Source organism: Monodelphis domestica, chromosome 1 (assembly GCF_027887165.1).
Source record: "Monodelphis domestica isolate mMonDom1 chromosome 1, mMonDom1.pri, whole genome shotgun sequence".
NCBI classification, from domain to species: domain Eukaryota; kingdom Metazoa; phylum Chordata; class Mammalia; order Didelphimorphia; family Didelphidae; genus Monodelphis; species Monodelphis domestica.
Genome location: NC_077227.1, coordinates 129611216 through 129632926, shown reverse-complemented (window position 1 = coordinate 129632926; position 21711 = coordinate 129611216).

Genomic DNA, 21711 nt, shown 5'->3' with positions numbered 1-21711 from the left:
CTTTTAGTTCCAGATTTCAAACTATATTACAAAGCAGCATTCATCAAAACAATTTGGTACTGGCTAAGAGACAGAAAGGAGGATCAGTAGACTAGACTGGGGGAAAGAGACCTCAGTAAGACAGTATAGGATAAACCCAAATTTTCCAGCTTTTGGGACACAAATACACTATTCAATAAAAACTGCTGGGAAAATTGGAAGACAGTGTGGGAGAGATTAGGAATTGATCAACACCTCACACCCTACACCAAAATAAATTCAAAATGAGTGAATGACTTAAACATAAAAAGGAAACCATAAGTAAATTGGGTAAACACAGAATAGTATACATGTCAGATCTTTGGGAGGGGAAAGACTTTAAAACCAAGCAAGATATAGAAAGAGTCACAAAATGTAAAATAAATAATTTCGACTACATCAAATTAAAAAGCTTTTGTACAAACAAAACCAATGTAACTAAATCAGAAGGGAAACAACAAATTGGGAAAAAATCTTCATAGAAATCTGTGACAAAGTTTTAATTACTCAAATTTATAAAGAGATAAATCTATTATACAAAAATCCAAGCCATTCTCCAATTGATAAATGGGCAAGGGACATGGATAGGCAGTTTTCACATAAAGAAATCAAAACTATTAATAAGCACATGAAGAAGTGTTCTAAATCTCTTATAATCAGAGAGATGCAAATCAAAACAACTCTGAGGTATCACCTCACACCTAGCAGATTGGCTAACATGATAGCAAAGGAAAGTAATGAATGCTGGAGGGGATGTGGCAAAGTAGGGACATTAATTCATTGCTGGTGGAGTTGTGAACTGATCCAACCATTCTGGAGGGCAATTTGGAACTATGCCCAAAGGACGATAAAAGAATGTATACTCTTTGATACAGCCATAGCACTGCTGGGTTTGTACCCCAAAGAGATAATGGACAAAAAGACTTGTACAAAAATATTCATAGCTGAGCTCTTTGTGGTGGCCAAAAATTGGAAAACGAGTGGATGCCCTTCAATTGGGGAAAGGGTGGACAAATTGTGGTATATGTTGGTGATGGAATACTATTGTGCTAAAAGGAATAATAAAGTGGAGGAATTCCATGGAGACTGGAATGACCTCTGGGAAGTGATGCAGAGTGAGAGGAGCAGAACCAGGAGAACATTGTATACAGAGCCTAATACACTGGTATAATCGAACGTAATGGACTTCTCCATTAGTAGTGGTGTAATGTCCCTGAACAATCTGCAGGGATCTAGGAGAAAAAACACTATTTATAAGCAGAGGGCAAACCGTGGAAGTAGAAACACCAAGGAAAAGCTACTGCCCAACTACAGTGGTTGAGGGGACATGAGAGAGGAGAGACTCTAAACGAACACTCTAATGCAAATACTAACAATATGACAATGGGTTTGAATCAAGAACACAAGTGATACCCAGTGGAATCACGCATCAGCTATGGGGGCTGGGGGGGAGGAAAAGAAAATGATCTTTGTCTTTAATGGATAATGCTTGGAAATGATGAAATAAAATATTATTTAAAAAAAAGAATCAATACTGGGTATTGGTTCTAAGGCAGAGGAGAGGTAAGGGATAAGCAATTGGGGGTTAAGTGACTTGCCCAGGGTCACACAGCTAGGAAGTGTTTGAAGCCATATTTGAACCTAGGACCTCCCATCTCTAGTCCTGGCTCTCCATCCATTGAGCTACCCAGTTGCCCCCTCTCAGGTCATTTATAAAAGTGAAGTATTCATAGGTAAGGAACAGTTCATAGAGTAACATATTTGTATTGATTAATTGTTTTTCCCTCATTCCTCTTTTTTTCCTTTTTTTCTTTTGTAAAAATTTTTTGTTATGCAACATGATGCTGGGAAGGGTAACAGGAAGGATGTAGGGAGAAATTTAGGCTAGGTAAAATAAATAATTACATTTTAATTTAAAAAAGAAAATAAATATTAAAAAATAACCATCATAAATATGTGTGAATAATACTGATTCAACTATAAAACAAGCATAGGATAAGGGAGAGAGAGGGAAAGATGAAGCGAGAGAGAGATAGAGATAGACAAGTTTTATTAAAAAAACAGGCAAAGAACATTAAGCTGACTATATATAATTATATATCTAATTAAATTTTTATCAAAAATTAAAAATATTAATATCAATTGTCATGCCATCTAAAAGCTTATATAAATGTTGGAAGAAGTCTGAAGGTCCCCTTTTTATCTAGACTAATATAAGCAAAGAAAAAACTCAAGTACCTAAAAAAATTTAGAAATAATAATTATGAGTATTTGCTGATTAAAAAATAAATTGAAAAGATTACACATATTATTTGGCTGTTTGTAGCATCTTTGAAAATAATCATCATGTTCATTCATGTAATTATAATTAATGTAGGAAAGAAGAAATAAAAAGAAAATCCTTTGATGAAATAATTAATGATATATGATCAATAAGGGAATTTGAAGAAAGAACTCAAACTTAAAAGGAAACAAATAAAAAGTATTAAAGAAGATGTTTGGATGCTTAGCAAAAATCATATAAACCATAAATCATATCAATAAGGAAATTGAAAAAAGAGGATTTAAAAAAATTTAAACATATTAGCCATGAGAAAAAATATATTTTAAAATACTTTCAGGAACATAACACAACAAGAACATATATAAAAGAATTCCTTAAGCAATTAATTAAAAAAATATGAGGATAAAAAAATTTAAAAAGCATAAAATAATATTTTGAAAATCAAAGAAAATATAAATTTGAGAAAATATGAAATATGTAAAATTCTGAACAATTACAACTTATAAAATACATAAATGAATTTGATAACAAAGGAAGGAAAATAAAATTATCTAAATAAAAACAAATCTTGCAATATATTAAAAGTACAGAAATTAATATTTTCTAAACTATAATGTCCAATTATATCTCAAAACTGATCAAATAAAATAAAAATGGAGATTTTAAATAACTGATTCAAAGAAAATATTGCAAAACAATTAAATATATTCTAAAGAAAAATAACTGAATGGATTTGTTAGTTTTTGTAAAATATTCAAGGAATTATTAATTCAAATATTATTTTATGAGAAAAAATAGTAACATAAGTCATGCTACCAAACTCCTTCCAATGAGAAAAATATTCAGCAAGAAGACAGAAGAAATAGTATATGCCAAAACATTTGATGAAGATTTGTATAAATATATTAAGCATAATGGTAGCAGAGGAGATTCATAAAAATTGATAAAAGGTTATATAATATTGAAAAAGAGAAATGACCAGTACCTATTCAATCCTCAGTTTATAAATGCTTTACTTTAAAATATATAGAAATCTTGGTAAACTTGCTAATAGAAATGCTTGATGCTACTTAAGAAAGGGTCCCTACCCCTGACTCAGAACATGTACAAATATTTTGTAATTGTTTATATGCTTACTGCAGAGTGAGTAAAAGCCTGTAGTGTTTCCATGTGTGAATTACTTCCTGATATCTATCAGACAATTTGTTTTCTCAAATTCCAGATCCTGACTAAAAAATAAATTAGCCAAAAATACTGTGATTCTCCTGCAATCATTATAGGTTAACAGTTAACATAGAGACATTAGTGTTTCAGAGGAATACACTGATTTCAAGTCGAAAGCAAAATTAAAGAATATTTGGAGTACAGAGAAGAAGTCTCCAGAGGGCAGAGGGGCTCACTCTGATGGAGTTGGCAGAAATCCAGGGGAACAAGGATGCACAGTAGACAGATAGTCAGGTCTGGAAGAGGGACACAGCCACTGGACTCACCTGCTCGATCCAACCTGAAAGGTACCGAGATAAAGTCAAATTCTTGGGATATAAGGGAAAAGAACCTTCAGCCAAATCCAGTTAGTTAGCTGAGCAGAAAAGAAGCCCCTTCAAGGCAGAAAAGCCCAAACTTACAGAGTTAGAAAATAAAGAGAAGAGCAAGAATATAGCCAACAAGGAGGGGGAAAGGAGGAAAAACTAAATATGACCAAACAACAGAAAAAGAAAAAAAAATTCAATCAGCAGCTTCTATTTAGGTAATGAACAAATAACAAATGGAGCAAAGGAGTACAAAGAAATTACAAGTAAAAACTCAGGAACTTTAACAAAATGGACCCAGGCTTTAGAAGAACTCAAAACACAATTCTTTTTTATTAAGTTTTTAATTAATCAATTAGAACATTATTCCTTGGTTACAACAATCATATTCTTTCCCTCCCCTTCCCCACCCCTTACCATAGCCAATGTGCAATTCCACTAGGTTTTACATGTGGCCTTGATCAGAATCTATTTCCATGTTGTTGATGTTTGCACTAGGATGTTCATTTAGAGTCTACATCCCCATTCATATCTCCCTTGACCCATGTAATCAAGCAATTGTTTTTCTCCTGTGTTTCTACTCCCTTAGTTTTTCCTCTGAATGTGGATAGTGTTCTTTCTCATAAATCCCTCCGAGTTATTCAGGATCACTGCATTGACAATGTAATGGAGAAGTCAATTACATTCACTTGTACCACAGTTTATCAGTCTCTGTGCACAATGTTCTGGTTCTGCTCCTTTCACTCTGCATCACTTCCTAGAGGTCATTACAGTTCACAGGGAATTCCTCCAGTTCATTGTTTCTTTGAGTACAATAGTATTTCATCACCAACATATACCACAATTTGTTCAGCCATTCCCCAATTGGAGGGCATCCCCTTGTTTTCTAATTTTTTGCCACCAAAAAGAGTGCAGCTATGAATATTATTGTACAGGTCTTTTTCCTTATTATATCCTTGGGGTATAAACCCAGCAGTGATATAGCTGGATCAAAGGGCAGGCATTCTTTTAGCACCCTTTGGGCATAGTTCCATATTGTCCTCCAGAATGGTTGGATCAACTCACAACTTCACCAGCAATACATTGATGTCCCAATTTTGCCACATCCCCTCCAGCATTCATTACTTTCTTTTGCTGTCATTTTAGCTAATCTGCTAGGTGTGAAATGATACCTCAGAGTTGTTCAAAACATAATTCTAAAACAGTTAATAGAGGTTGAAGAAAATTGGGAAAAGAACTTAAATAGCAAAATAGGTCATCTGAAAATATAGGCACATGAACTAAAACAAGAAAATAGTAACTTAAGTGCCAAATTTAACCAGCTCAAAAATGAGGCAAAGATAGTAAAAAATGAAAACAATGACCTACAAAGAAAAATAGATTAAAAGGAGATCAAAAAGTCAGGGATGAAATTCAGTCTTTAAAATGAGAATAGAATAATTAGAAGAGAATAACTTCACAAGGCAGCAAGATTCTATAAAACAAAATAAAAAAATGAAGAAATTGAGGAAAATATGAAACACCTCATCAATAAAATAACAGACTTGGAAGATAGTCCCAGGAAAGACAATTTTAAAAATTGTTGGACTGCTAGAAAATCATGACAAAGGAAAAAAACCCAGTCATTATTGCACAGCAAATTATCCAAGAAAACTGCTCTGATATTCTTGATCAAGAGGGTATAGTAGAGATTGAAAGAATCCACAGATCACCTCCTGCAATAAAACCCCAATTGACAACTCGCAGGAATGTCATAGCCAAGTTCAAGTTCTTCCAAACCAAGGAAAAGAAATTACAAACTGCTAAAAAGAAACAATTCAGATATCATGGAACTACAGTCAAGATTACAAAGGACCTGGTTGTGGCCACACTGAAGTACCATAAGGAATGGAATATAATATTCTGGAAAGCATGGGGACTGAGTCTACAAACAAGAATCAACAATTAGAAAATTGGCTATATTTTTGTAGGGGAAAGTATGGTTATTTAATAAAATAGTAAATTCTCAAGCATTCCTGAAAAAAGACTGGACTTAAACAGAAAATTTGATGATCAAATATAGAAGTAAAGAGGACCACTAAAAGTTAATTAAGAAAGGGGGAAAATTAAGGGACCCAAAAATTCACATGATTTGTATTCCTATATGAAAAGGTAATAATGGTAACTCTTAAAAACTATTATCAAGGATGCCCATCAATTGGGGAATGGCTGAACAAATTGTGGTATATGTTGGTGATGGAATACTATTATGCTCAAAGGAATAATAAAGTGGAGGAATTCCATGGAGACTGGAAAGACCTCCAGGAAGTGATGCAGAGTGAAAGGAGCAGAACCAGGAGAACATTGTACACAGAGACTAATACACTGTGGTATAATCGAATGTAATGGACTTCTCCATTAGTGGCGGTGTAATGTCCCTGAACAATCTGCAGGGATCTAGGAGAAAAACACTATCTATAAGCAGAGGACAAACTGTGGGAGTAAAAACACCTGGGAAAAACAACTACCTGACTACAGCAGTTAAGGGGACATGGCAGAGGAGAGACTCTAAAAGAACACTCTAATGAAAATACTAACAACATGGCAATGAGTTCGAATAAAGAACACATGTGATACCCAGTGGAATCATGTGTCGGCTATGGGGGGTCAGGTGGGGGTGAAGAAATTGATTTTTGTCTTTAATGAATAATGCTTGGAAATGATCAAATAAAATATTATTTTAAAAAAGAAGGACATAATAATGTGAATACTCAACCATTACAAAACAGAGCTCAATCATCAGTTTCCCAAAGACTTGGGCAGGTGTGGATAGTCTACAATTCTGGAGATTCCCCAAGTCATCTCTGAAGATTACAAATATTCTCTGACTGAGGCCACCTGTGCTACAACTTCCTACAAGTTTCCTGAAACGCATAGGAGGCTCTAACTCACCTGGACAGAATCCAAGAAGCCTAGACTTAGCAGAGTTCTCAGAATTCAATTAATCCAACCTATACCTGAGCAGAAATCATATCTACAAGATCCTTGATCAGTGATCATTTAATCTCTGACTGAAATTGTCTTGTAATGAGAAACTCTTTTACTTTCTTGGAAAAGATCTAATTGTTTGAAATGTTTCTCCCCTTATCTTAAAACTAAGAATCAGTTACTAGAGAAGTGGAATGCTAATGACAGAAAACTGACAAGCTGAATGGATCAGCAGTGAAAATTTATTTAGAGAATTCTGTCCAAAAAAGTCTGGAAAATAATTCTGGAACGAATCATCCTTAACCTAGCAAAGAAGTTACTAGACCAAGCAAGAATGGAATCAAGGAATGGAAAAGGAAATAATACAAAAGTAGCTTTACCTTAGTCTTTATTGGTATTGTGAGTTGTATGGGCTGTGTATATCCCAAAAGAAGTTGGGCACTAAAACAAAAACAAAAACAAAAACAAAAAAACTATTACCATTGGTGTGGCTAGAAGTATACATAGAGGTCAAAAATATATATTAAAACCTAGGAGTAAAAAAGAGGATGATAGTAAGAAACATGGAAAAAGAGAAAAAATGGGATAAATATATATTTCATAAAGAAGCACATAGGGAGATGGTCAATGGAAGGGAGGAAGAGGTTGATGACAGGTAATACTTAAATCTTATGCCCACTGGAATTGGTTCAGAGAGGGAAGAAAACTCAGATTCACTGGGGCAGAGAATTTTGTCATATCCTATAGAGAAGTATACTGATTATAAACAGACTGGTAGGGAGGGGAGCAATGACAGGAAGGGAGAGTTTGGGGTGTTGTCTAAAAGTTGCTATACTAAGAAGGGAATACTAAGAAGGGAGGAGGTGGGAAGGAATGTAACTTTAGGGAGGGGGAGGGGGAAGACTGACAAAAAATGAAAAGTTGGAGGGGAGGGAAAGAGGGATAAGAGAAAAGGCAGACTCAAAGGGGAAAATCAAAATAGAGGGAAATACACAAACAGTAATCATAACTGTATATGTGAATGGGATTAACTCACCCATAGAAAGGAACCAGATAGCAGAATGAATTAAAAACCAGAACCCTACCATTTGTTGTCTATAAGAAACACACTTGAGGCAGGTAGACAGATACAGGGTAAAGGTAAGAGGGTTGAGTAGAGTTTACTGGGCTACAACTGAGAAAAAGAAGGCAGGAATAGCAATTATGATATCAGATAAAGCTAAAGAAAAAAGAGATCTCATTAAAAGAGATAAGGAAGATAATTACATCTTGATGAAAGGCAGTATAAATAGTGAAGAAATGTCAATACTCAACATATATGCACTAAATGGTATAGCATTAAATTTCTAAAGGAAAAGTTTAAGTAGTTCAAGGAGGAAATAGATAGTAAAACTATACTAGTGGGGGACCTACACCTTCCCCTATCAGTACTAGATAAATTGAACCAAAAAATAAAAAAGAAGTAAGGGAAGTGAATGAAATGTTAGAAAAAAATAGAGCTAATAGATATCTGGAGAAAAGTAAAAAAGAATTAAAAGTAATATTCCCAATCTTCAGCAGCACATGACATATATACAAAGACTGAACATGAACAAGGGCATAAAATATTGCAAAAAATATAGGAAAGCAGAAATAATAAATGCAGTTTTTTAGATCATAATGGATTAAAAATCACAATCAATAAGGGCTTACAGAAAGGCAAATTTAAAATTAATTGGAAACTAAATAATCTAATTCTTCAAAACAGGTGGATCAAAGAACAAATCAAAAAAAAACAATTAATGATTTCATTAAAGAGAATTACAATGAGGAAACAACATGTCAAAATCTATGGGATGCAGCCAAAGTAATACTGATGGAAAATTTTATATCCCTGAGTGCATATATCAATAAATAAGAAAGGGAAGAGGTCAGTGAATTGGATATGTAGCTTAAGAAACTAGAAAGGAAATAAATTTAAAATCCCCAGATAAAAACAAAATAGAAATTCTAAAAATCAAAGGAGTAATTAATAAAATGAAAGTAAAAGAACCATTGAACTACTAAATAAGACTAGGAGTTGTTACTTTGAAAAACAAATAAAATTGATAAAATGCTAGTTAATTTAATTTTGAAAAGAAGAAAATCAAATTAACAGTATCAAAGATGAAAATACTGACCTCACCTCAAATGAAGAGGAAATTAAGGTAATTATTTAGAACTGTTTTGCCCAACTATATGACAATAAATATGACAATCTAGATGAAATGTGTGAATATTTTCAATAATATAAGCTGCCTAGGTTAACAAAAGAGAACATAGAATAAACAATCCCATCTCAGAAGATAGAAACTGAATAAGCCATCAAGGAATTTCCTAAGAAAAAAATTTCCCAAGGTCAGATGGATTCACAAGTGAATTCTATCATTCAAAACACAACTAATCCCAATATTATACAAACTATTTGACAGAATAAGCAAAGAGGGAGCTCCACCAGATTCCTTTATGATGCAAATATGGTAATGATTCCAAAGGCAGGCAGACCAAAAATGAGAAAGAAAACTACAGATCAATTTTCTTAATGAATATAGATGCACAAATCTTAAATAGAATACTAGCAAAAAGATTTCAGTAAGTTATCACAAGGATTATTCATTATGACCTGGTGGGATTTATACTAGGATTGCAAGGGTGATTTAATATTATGAAAACCATCCATATGATTGATCATATCAGTAACCAAACCAACAGAAATCATGACTATCTCAATAGATGCAGAAAAATCCTTTGAAAAAATAAAACACCCATTCCTACTGAAAAATAAAACACCCATTCCACTAGAAATTATAGGAATTAAAGGGGGTATTTCTCAAAATAATAACCAGTATATATTTAAAACTATTAGTAAGCATTATCTGCAATGGGGAAGTGCTAAAAGTCTTCACAATAAGGTTAGGAGTGAAGCAAGAATTCCCATTATCACCTCTATTATTTTAGTATTGTATTAGAAATGCAAGCAGTAGAAATTAAAGAGAAAAAAACTGATGGGCTTAAAATAGGCATTAAGGTGGATAAACTATCTCTGTTTGCCGATTATATGATGGTATACTTAAAGAATCCAAGAGAATAGAGTAAAAAGCTAAATGGAAATAATCAGCAACTTTAGCAAAGTTGCAAGATAGAAAATAAACCTTCGTAAATCATCAGCATTTCTATATATTTCCAACACAACCCAACAAGAAGAGATATAAGGACAAATTTTATTTAAAATCACCCTAGATAATATGAAATATTTAGGAATCTGTTTGCCAAGACAAACACAGAAATTATCTGAACACAACTACAAAATATTTTCCACACAATTAAAACTAGATCTAAATAATTAGAAAAATATTAATTGCTCATTGGTAGGATGAGTTAATATAATAAAAATTAAAATCCTACTCAGATTAATTTACTTATTCAGTAACATATCTACTAAATACCAATAAACTTTTTTATTGTATTAGAAAAAAAATTATGACAAAATTTATTTGGAAGAACAAAAAATCAAGAATAACAAGGGAACTAATTTTAAAATTATGAAAGATGGGGGCCTAGCAGTACCAGATCTTAAACTGTACTATAAAGGGATGATCATTAAAACAATGTGCTATGTCTAATAGACAGAAGGGAGGCTCAATGGAATCGAATTGAGGTAAGTGACATCAGCAACATAGTGTATAATAAACCCAAAGCTTATAGCTTTGGGGACAAGAGCCTACTATTTGACAAAAACTGCTGGGAAAATTGGAAAACAATATTGTGAAATTACATTTAGATCAACATGTCACACCATATATTAAGATAAGTTCAGAATGCATACATAACAAATATAAAGAAGGAAATTACAAGTAAATTAGGTGAGCATAGAATAGTATATCTGTGGAAAGAAGTTAAGACAAAGTAAGAGATAAAGAATGTTAAAAAATTAAAAATTAATAATTTTGATGATTACATTAATTTGAAAAGTTTGTACAAACAAAAGCAATGCAACTAAAATTAGAAGGGAAGAAACAAATTGGAAAGAAAATCTTTCTAACTAAAAGTTCTGACAAAAGTCTAATTTCTCAAATTTATAAGGAGCTACGTCAATTGTACAAAAAAACAAGCCTTTCCCCAATTGATAAAGGGGCAAGAGATGTTAATAGGCTATTTTCAGATAAAAAAATCAAAACTATCAATAAGCACATTAAAAGGTGTTCTAAATCTCTCATGATTATAGAAATGCACATTAAAACAACTCTAAGGTACCACTTCACAACTAGCAGATTTACCAATGTGAAAATAAAGGAAAATAATAAATGTTGGATGCATTGTGGCAAAATTGGGGCACTAATGTATTGCTGGTAGATTTGTGAATTGATCCAACCATTTTGGAAGACAATTTGGAATTAAGTCCAAAGGGCTTTAAAAGACTGCCTGCCCTTTGATCCAGTCATACCATTGCTGGGTTTGTACACAAAAGAGATAATAGGGAAAAATACATGTACAAAAATATTCATAGCTGCATTATTAGTAGTGGCAAAAAACTGGAAAATGACTGGATGTCCATTGATTGGGGAATGTCTGAACCAATTGTGATGTCCAATGATGGTGATGGAATATTATTGTGCTTAAAGAAATAATGAACTGGGGGAATTCCATGGGAACTGGAAAGACCTCCAGGAATTGATACAGATTGAAAGGAGCAGAACCAGGAAAACATTGTACACAGAGACTGATACACTGTGTCACAATTGAACATAATGGACTTCTCTACTAGTAGCAATGCAATATTCAAGGTAATTCTGAGGAAATTATGAGAAGGAATGCTATCCACATCCAGAGAAAGAACTGTGGGAGTAGAAACACAGAAGAAAAACATATGACTGATCACATGGATTGATGGGTATATGATTGGGAATGTAGACTTTCAAAGATCACTATATTGCAAATATTTATAATATGGAAATAGGTTTTGAACAATGATACATGTAAAACCCAGTGAAATTGCTTATCAGCTCTGGGAGGGTGGCATGAAGAAGTGGAGGGAAGGAACATGAATCATGTAACCATGGAAAAATATTCTAAATTAATCAATAAAATTTTTTAAATGTAAAAGAATATCTGACATACAGAATAAAAATTGACATTCAAATTTTTTAGGAATTGGAATAAAAGCAAATTGGAAAGAGTTACAATCTAATTATTTGTCAAGTAAATTGCTTATAAATATTGCCACGTTATACATATGTTCATGGTCTTGTTTGTTGCTAATGAATCATTTTTGAAAATAAAGTAAATATCAATAAAATATAATCATAGTATATCTTACATAAATTCTATTAGCAGTACTTCTAGAAATAAGACATTTTGAATGAAAAAATGAGTCCTTAAATTGGCAGTTTTCACATATGATCTTTTCAGTGATTAAAAGAGATAGGGAAGGTAAAAAATCACTTGAGTATTAAAATAAATGCAGAAAAGGCCTTTGACAAAATACTACACCCATTCCTATTGAAAACACTAGAAAGTATAGGAATAGAAGCACCTTTCCTAAAAATAATAAATTGTATTAATTAAAAACCATCAATAAGAAGGGGATAAGTCATATACCTTCCCAATAGGATCAGGATTAAAGCAAGTATGCCCATTATCACGACTACTCTTTTATATTTTACTAAAATGCTAGCAGTAGCAATTAGAGAAGAAAGAAAAAAAAAACTGAATGGAGGCATTGAGGAAATTAAACTATTACTTTTTGAGATGGCATGATGGCATACCCGGAGAATACAGGAAGATCAACTAAAAAAAAACTAGAAGAAATAATCAATAATTTTAACAAAGTTATAGGGTAAAAATAAACCCACATAAATCATCAGTATTCCTATATCGTTCCAACAAAACTCAGAAGCAAGAGTTAGAAAGAGAAACTCCATTTAAAATCACTCTAGACGTGATAAAATACCTGGGAATCTAATTGCCAAGACAAATTCAGGAATCATACACACACACACACACACACACACACACACACACATAACTACAAAACATGCTTTACAGAAATAAAACTAGATCTAAACAATTGGAAAAACATCAATTTCTCATGGGTAGGAAAAGCTAATATAATAAAAATGATAATCATGCCTAAAATAATTACTTATTCAGTGCTATACCAATCAAACCAAAAAGCTTTTTTATTGAATTAGAAAAAAATGATTATAAAATTCATCTTGAAGAACAAAAGGTCAAGAATATTAAGGGAACTAATGGGAAAAAAATGTGAAAGATGGAGGTCTAGCATTACCAGATCTCAAAATATACTATAAAGCAGTGATCATCAAAACAATATAGTACTGGCTTAGAGATAGAAGGGTGGATCAATGGAAAGGATTTTGTCTAAATGATAGTAGCAAACTAACATTCAATAAATCCAAAGATTCCAGCTTTTGGGACCATAACCCACTATTTGACAAAAACCGATGGGAGAATTGGAAAACAATATCAAATAAATTAGGTCTAAATCAACTTCTTAAACCCTATACCAAGACTATTTCAGAATGGGTAAATAACAAATGTAAAGTGGGAAATCACAAACAAAATCGGTGAAATTAGAATAGTATATCTTTTAGATCTATGGGAAAGGAAGGTATTTAAGACCAAGCAGGAGACAGAAAACACTACAAAATGTAAAATGGATAATTTTTGTTATATTAAATTTAAAAGTTTCTGTATAAAACAAACCAATGCAACCAAAATTAGAAAGGAAGCAACAAGTTGGGGAGATATTTTAATAAAAACCTCTGACAAAGATCTAATTTCTTAAATTTATAAGGAGCAAAGTGAATTGTACAAAAATTCAAGCCATTCTCCAATTGACAAATGGTCAAAGGATATGAAAAGGCAGTTTTCATATAAAGAAATAACCACACCAAAAAACAGAACACTAATGCATTAACTGGTGGAGTTGTGAATTAATCCAGTTATTCTGGAAGGCAATTTGGAATTATGTTCAAAGGGCTTTAACAGAATGCATACCCAATCCAGCATTTTCACTAATAGGGTTTCACCCCAAAGAAATAATAAGGAAAAATACTTGTACAAAAATATTCATAGCTTTACTTTAAAAAAAAAATCATTATTTTATTTGGTCATTTCCAAACATTATTCATTGGAAACAAAAATCATTTTCTTTTCCTCTCCCCCCTCCCCACCTCTCCAATAGCCACCACATTATTCCACTGGGTATCACATGTGTTCTTGACTCGAACCCATTTCCGTGTTGTTGGTATTTGCATTAGAGTGTTCATTTAGAGTCTCTCTTCAGTCATATCCTCTCCACCCCTGCAGTCAAGCAGTTGCTTTTCTTGGTGTTTTTACTCCCACAGTTTATCTTCTGCTTGTGGATAGTGTTTTTTAGATCCCTGCAGATTGTTCAGGGACACTGCATTGACCCTAATGGAGAAGTCCATTACCTTTGATTGTAAAACAGTGTATCAGTCTCTGTGTATAATGATTTCCTGGTTCTGCTCCTTTCGCTTTGCATCACTTCCTGGAGGTTGTTCCAGACTCCATGGAATTCCTCCACTTTATTAGTCCTTTTAGCACAATAGTATTCCATCACCAACATATACCACAATTTGTTCAGCCATTCCCCAATTGAAGGGCATCCCCTCATTTTCCAATTTTTGGCGATCACAAAGAGTGCAGCTATGAATATTCTTGTACAAGTCTTTTTCCTTATTATCTCTTTGGGGTGCAAACCCAGCAGTGCTATGGCTGGATCAAAGGGCAGACAGTCTTTTATCGCCCTTTGGGCATAGTTCCAAATTGCCCTCCAGAATGGTTGGATCAATTCACAACTCCACCAGCAATGAATTAGTGTCCCTACTTTGCCACATCCCCTCCAGCATTTATTACTTTCCATAGCTGTCATGTTAGCCAATTTGCTAGGTGTGAGGTGATACCTCAGAGTTGTTTTGATTTGCATTTCTCTGATTATAAGAGATTTAGAACACTTTTTCATGTGCTTATTAATAGTTTTGATTTCTTTGGCTGAGAACTGCCTGTTCATGTCCCTTGCCCATTTATCAATTGGAGAATGGTTTGATTTTTTGTACAATTGATTTCATAGCTTTACTCTTTGTGGTTGCAAAAAAAATGAAAAATTAGGAGGTGTCCCTGATGATGAAATACTATTGTATTCTAAAGAATAATAATCTGGAGGACTTCTACATGAACTGGGAGAATCTCCATGAACTGATGCAGAGTAAAATGAATGGAACCAGGAGAATATTGTACATGGAAAGTAAAACAATGTACAATAACCCAATGTAACTGACTTTGCTACTGTAAAAAATAGACTCGAATACAGGACTACAATCCCCATGAGCCTTTGCTCCACTTCCCCAAAATGCCTTGTAATCTCACCTGGGCTGAGATCGAGAAGGTATTTAAGCTGATTCAAAGGCTTTTGAGTCTCTCGCTTTTTTGGACTTCCATTTTGGAGCAGACTTGGCTTTTTTCATAACGTAGGTGAGGTTGTGTCTAGGCCACTCTATGGCCTGGACACGTGTTTCTTATCTTATATTTTCTTTAATCCTTAATCTTCAATAAACCTCTAAAAAATATAATACTCCTTGCAGAGAGAAACTAATTTCTACCTGCCTCAGATGCCTCAGTCTCCCCACATTCCCTAAATTTTAATCTTTACAGTTGGCGACCTAATGGGGAAAAAAAAAAACTTTCAATCTTCTGATTTCTTTTCTGATCTTAAATTCAGTTTTAATAGCTAGTACCTAGAATTTTTTTTTTTTGAGCCACATCTCTCTGGTCAAGGTGATTTTTTTTTACCCTGGCAAAGCTGCTGCTCGATCCAGACTTGTTGCATTTGCCGCCCACCCCACCCCACCCAGCTCAGCCACTTTTGCCTGTGGGTGTTCAGCCCCCGATCCAGACCTGATTCAACCAAGATTGCAATCACCTGGTTCCCGATCTCCCGGCCCTCTGGCCCTGCCTGCCTGTTTCTGCGCCCCAGACCCATGAGCGTGACATCACCCAGATCCTTGGAGCAGATTCATTCATCGCTCAGGACTCATTGCGACCAGCTGGTAACAGTATAGGCCACGTGGGAGGAGGGGAGAGAGGAGAGGGAAAGAAGAATGGGAAATTTTCCCTTAGGCTAAGCCTCTGGGCAAAGGGGTATTGACTCCACGTGGGCTCCACGTGGCCTGGGGCAGGAGGAGGGATCATATCAGGGGAGAGGGGAAAGAGAGACTAGAGAGAAGAAACAGATTTTTTCAAACAGAAACTTAAAAAACAATGGGCTGTTTAAAAGGATTTTTGACTGTTTTGGTAATTTCATTGATTTTACCTGCCTGTTAGGGAGCAGACTCAGCCCAAAGATTCAACTTTAACTTTGGGGAGGCAAATGGGTGGCTCAGCGACCTGATAGCCAGACATAAAGACATTTGGTCCTGGGTTAAAATCTGGCCTCAGATTCTCCCCAGCTGAGGGGCTCCGAGCAGATCTATAGCCATTACCACTCTGCCTTCGGACAATAGACATTTAAATGGATAATTAAAAACAAACAAACAAACAAAAAACCCCAAGGAACTTTGAAGAGACTAAAGGCTATATTTTGAGGCATTTCAGATTCCAATGGTTTATAAAAATCTCTGTATTCTATTGCATTTTTTTGTTATGGTTTAACTTTGTGATTTTAAGTTCATATATTACTGGATTCAATATTATTCTGCTTGAACTGAAGGTTGATTGAATTTATTTTGAATGTACTGAGTTTTGAAATTCTGTTGTTTTTCCCCTATAACTGTGCTGAAAATATTGTTGTGAATAAGCCCATATATGAAAAAACAGCCTTTCTATTTTGACTTTGTAAATTATCACATAGATGGACTTCAGAACTGGTTATAATTGTATTAACAACCTTGGAAAATTTAATGTGCTAAATATCTCAAATGATTTTAAGGGTTTTTTAAATATGATTTTTGGAATTTTTTTAACAATCTGGTTATTTTTGCCTGCCCTAAGGCCCATTAGCTGAAGTGTAATACATTTTATAACCCCCAACCTTCCCACATGTTAATGGAAGTTGGGCAGTTAATCTCAGGGCATTTGTATCCCTATAAGCCTCCAAGAAAAAGGAGCACCCCTTTATTTATGCTCTTCAGCTCACTATTTTACTTCTACCAGAATGATATATCGATTTCTTGATTATGTTCTAAACCCAAGATGAGTTTTACTTTGTTTTAAAAACTATGTTTAAATACCAAGGTTGAAGGATTGCTATGTTTGTAAAAATTGTGACAAATCTCCATCAATTCATAGGTTTTAAAAATGTCATACAGCAACTTATGTGAAATATGAAAGTGTGTTTGTTTGCTATTATAAATAATTGGACTAGTGAGAATTTTGGGGATTTTGATATCTACATATTTGTACTACTGTATTTTTAAAGATGAAAAAAAATTGTTAACCTTGTTCAATTCATTTGCCTTCTACTCACAGTGGAGCATGGCCAGATATTAAGAGGAAATGGATCTCATTTTTGGTGAGAAAGCCTTGCATTTTATATTTTCTTAGCTGACACAGAGTGCCAATGATTATAAGCTATATTTTTGAATTTTTTAAAGCTCTTTTATTATTATATTTTTCTTGCATGTGCAATATACTTTTTCAGTTTTTTAATTATTTTTTCTCTCCTTTTTATATTTGAAGCACATGTCACCAGTATTAAGATTTTCTTTAACCTTTTGATTTTTAAGTTTAAGATACATTTGCTAATGCATGCCCTAAAAGGCTTGTGACTATAAAAATGATGCCACTAATTATTTAAACAAATTATGGGACTTTGCTTAATGATTCTGTCTGATTCCAGGACAAAATAGACACACAAGAGCCATTGCACAGGGCCAAAGAAAGGCCAATCCAGGATGGATTGATGCACTTCTAGACCAATACAAAGGTCTTGAACCTAGTGTGAAGACTCGAGGTTATTATGTTTAACATGTGTTAAGACATAAGCTTTCCTTGTGCCCACACTCACTCTGAAGATACTCACAGACGAGTATCCCTGAACCCTTGGCTCCTATAATCTGGTCCCCTTTTCTGCCTTCCATAATGTGGTACCTTTCTGTAGTCCTGGCTATTGACTGAGTAAATGCATCATTGCTTAGATCATTTTAATTGGGCCCTGATTCAAGGACCTGTTAAAGATTTAGTTTTCTTCTACTGGGAATTTTTACACAAAAGACTTTGATAGTCTATATTTTCATCCAGAAAATTTTTCTTTTCTTTTTGATTTTTCTGATGTCTTTTTAATATATCTTGCCAATTGATTCATATACCTCATACCTCAGCCATGCATCCCTAAGTGATTCTGGTTTTTTTTTTTTAAATCACCCACAACATGGGGAAATGTAAAAGAATTTATATTATTGTAAATTGCAAAGTTTAAATTCCTTTTGAGAAGAATTTTAGGTAAAGAAGATGCTACGTCTCTGAATCCAGAAACCGAACTGTTGGAGAAGCCACCATGAAGAAACCTCCAGACCACAAGTTGCACAAAATTGAACTTTGGGTGTGGTTGATTGAATATTTATTTGTATGTATACTTTCATGCCAAAGGGGACTGCCCCCTAATGGGCTTTTTGTCAATGCGTTCAGCAATTATTGGTTTTATTCTTTTTTTTCTCTCTTATCCTCACATTATTGGAATCTTTTAAGTTGATTATGTTTTTATGATCCTTTTGGGGAAAAATTAATTTTTCCAAAAATGATCACACAGGGAAATGTAAAAAAATAGACTCGAATACAGGACTACAATCCCCATGAGCCTTTGCTCCACTTCCCCAAAATGCCTTGTAATCTCACCTGGGCCGAGATCGAGAAGGTATTTAAGCTGATTCAAAGGCTTTTTAGTCTCTCGCTTTTTTGGACTTCCATTTTGGAGCAGACGTGGCTTTTTTTCATAATGTAGGTGAGGTTGTGTCTAGGCCACTCTATGGCCTGGACACGTGTTTCTTCTCCTGTATTTTCTTTAATCCTTAATCTTCAATAAACATCTAAAAAATATAATACTCCTTGCAGAGAGAAACTAATTTCTACCTGCCTCAGATGCCTCAGTCTCCCCATATTCCATAAATTTTAATCTTTACAGTACTAGTAGCAAGGCAACAAGCCAGGACACTCCTGAAGGACTTATGGGAAAGAATGCTAATCACATTAAGAGAAAGAACTATGGGAGTAGAAATGCAAAAGAAAAACATATGACATTACTTATCACATGTATATATGGGTATGTGATTTGGGGTTTAGGCTTTAAAAGATTGCTCTATAGCAAAAATGAATAATATGGAAATAGGTATCAAGTGATAACATTTGTACAACCCAGTGGAATTGATCGTCAACTCTGGGAGGGGGAGGGAAGAAGGGTGGGAAAGAAAATGAATCATGTAAACATGAAAAAATATTTTTTAAAAATTAAAAATAAAGGTCAAATTAGAAAATGTATTAGAAAAAATGAATTTTTTGCAAAATATGAAAAATTACAAAATAAAATTCTTTACAACATTAGAGAAAAATGACACAGTGGATAGACAATGGGTATGAAGAGTCAGGAAGGCTGAGGTTCAAATCCTGCCTCAGAATCTTCCTGGTTTTATAATTGTCAGTACTTCTCTAAGCATTTCTTTAACAGAAGGTACAGATCTTCATTAACTGATAAGTTTCACACAAGGAGTTTGCTACAGGGAAAAATCACAAGTCTATCCCCCTCATCACCAGGGTTGGGGAGGGGAACAGTGATAAAGAGATGTCATTAATGAAGGTGATTTTACCCTTCTGCTTTTTAAAAATAGTTACCCCACCTGAAATAGCTTCATCTGTCCTCTATATATGTTAAAATTGCTTTCCTTTCTTCCCTAAAAAAGGGGAGGCAATTTAATATAGAAAGGATTGAACTTAGATTGACTACCACTTCCCACCTGTGTAATATCAGGCAAGCTGCTTCACATCTTTGAACCTCAAGTTACTCATCAGTAAAATGAAAGCAATTGACCAGATGGCATTTGAGATCTTTTTCAGCTATTGATCTATACTCTTAGAAATCTGAAAGAGGCCTACCTTCAATTTTCCTGAATATTACAATATGTTATTATATCCTTCTGATCGAAATTTTGAACTCTTCTAATCATCTGTAAAATTTATTTTTTTCTGTCTCGAACTGTTTGCTGCTGTTTCATTTGTGTTAATCATATTTCTCCAACTTTGTTTTTAAGCTCAATGAGAACAGGGATTGTGTCTGTAATTCACTTTTCCTTATAGTGTTTACTACAGTTGAGGGCGCATAGTAGGGGCTCATTAAATATCTATTGGTGGATTGAAATGAACTACTTTATGAATTTCATTTAACCTGAGCAATAAAGGCCAACAAAACTGTCTGCTCAAACCAAATTTTCCTTATAGAGGTGAAAGGAGATGAATTATCCCATTGAGTTACATAAGATGAGAATCTGACGTGGCATCCATAGAGAAGACTAAATTAAATTAGATTTTTAAAATAGTTTCAGGGTTAATAATGTAAGATGTTATTCCTAATACAAATTAGGAATCATTTTTAATGCAGTCTATGACCTTTATCTTGATGTACTGGAGTAAGAAATTTATAAGGGAAAGAGGGATAAATTGTTAACTCTCATCAAGGATTCAAAAACAAAGAATAGACTCTAAAATTGCGAGTGTTCTGAGATAAGTAAGTGCTAACTGTAACACTGTATTTTAAGTTCCCCAGCACTCCATTAGTCCATCAGAGATGGAATTGGACAAGAGGGAGTAAGCTGTTATATATATGAGAAAATTGCTATTTCCATGTAAATTCATTAGTAATAATCAGTAATAATTGGAAAGGAAATAGGGGACATCCAAAAACTGCACATGGCAATTTAATGAGATTAGGATAAAATATGATATTCTTTTAAAGTTTGGTTGAATACAACAGGGGCTCTTTAGCAAATTCCTTTCTGGATTTAATAGAGGTTAAACAGATTTAGCAAATCTTAAACTAGATTTATTAAATATTATGTAGATTTTACAAACCCACTGGAGATTCAATTCCATTTATTTGGGAGTTAGTAAATCTTACTTCATACTTGTTAGGTATCTGTGTATATTTAACAAGAGGATGGGTATTTGTTGCCAGCATTATAATTTAATATTTAGAATTTCATTGGAGAAATGATTGGAAGATTTATTCCATGTGCTGAAGATTTAACAAATATTATCTCATCTAAGAGAAAATGAATATGTAGTGAAAATAGCACTAATTTCTTATAGTGAGACAAGTGTTTAATTTACCAATCATTGTACATATTTAATAAGTAGATTATTCAATCAAGTGCAATGTTCATTAAAGATTGTATCGATTTAAGAAATTCATCTCAAATATAATTTATTCAATTCAATTTCCCAATGATTAAATGCTCATCAGATTCTAAAAAGTCCACTTCATTTTTAATAGGTATCAGGTCAATTCAGAATAAAAGCAAAAACATTTCACAACACAGGAAAGGTAATAATAGAGAAGAGATTTTTGTACTCAGTATCATGCTAGTGTCATCATCTAAGAATGACACCAGGAAAATGCTGAATAAAAAAGCTACTTAGAAGCATTTGGGAAGGAAAACAGTTTGATCACTTAAGCTGTCAAATTCAGAAACATGTGGCAGATGGGAGAAAATGACACGGGCTGGGGAGAAGGTGGTGGACAGAAGGGATGAGCGATGCAGAATGCCTTAGGGAAGAGGACTTTTTAAAATGCCTGTCTAATAGCAAATGTTGTTCCCCTGAAGAGCCACGCAAGTTACAACTGTAACATCATCTCAGGGATTCTGTGAT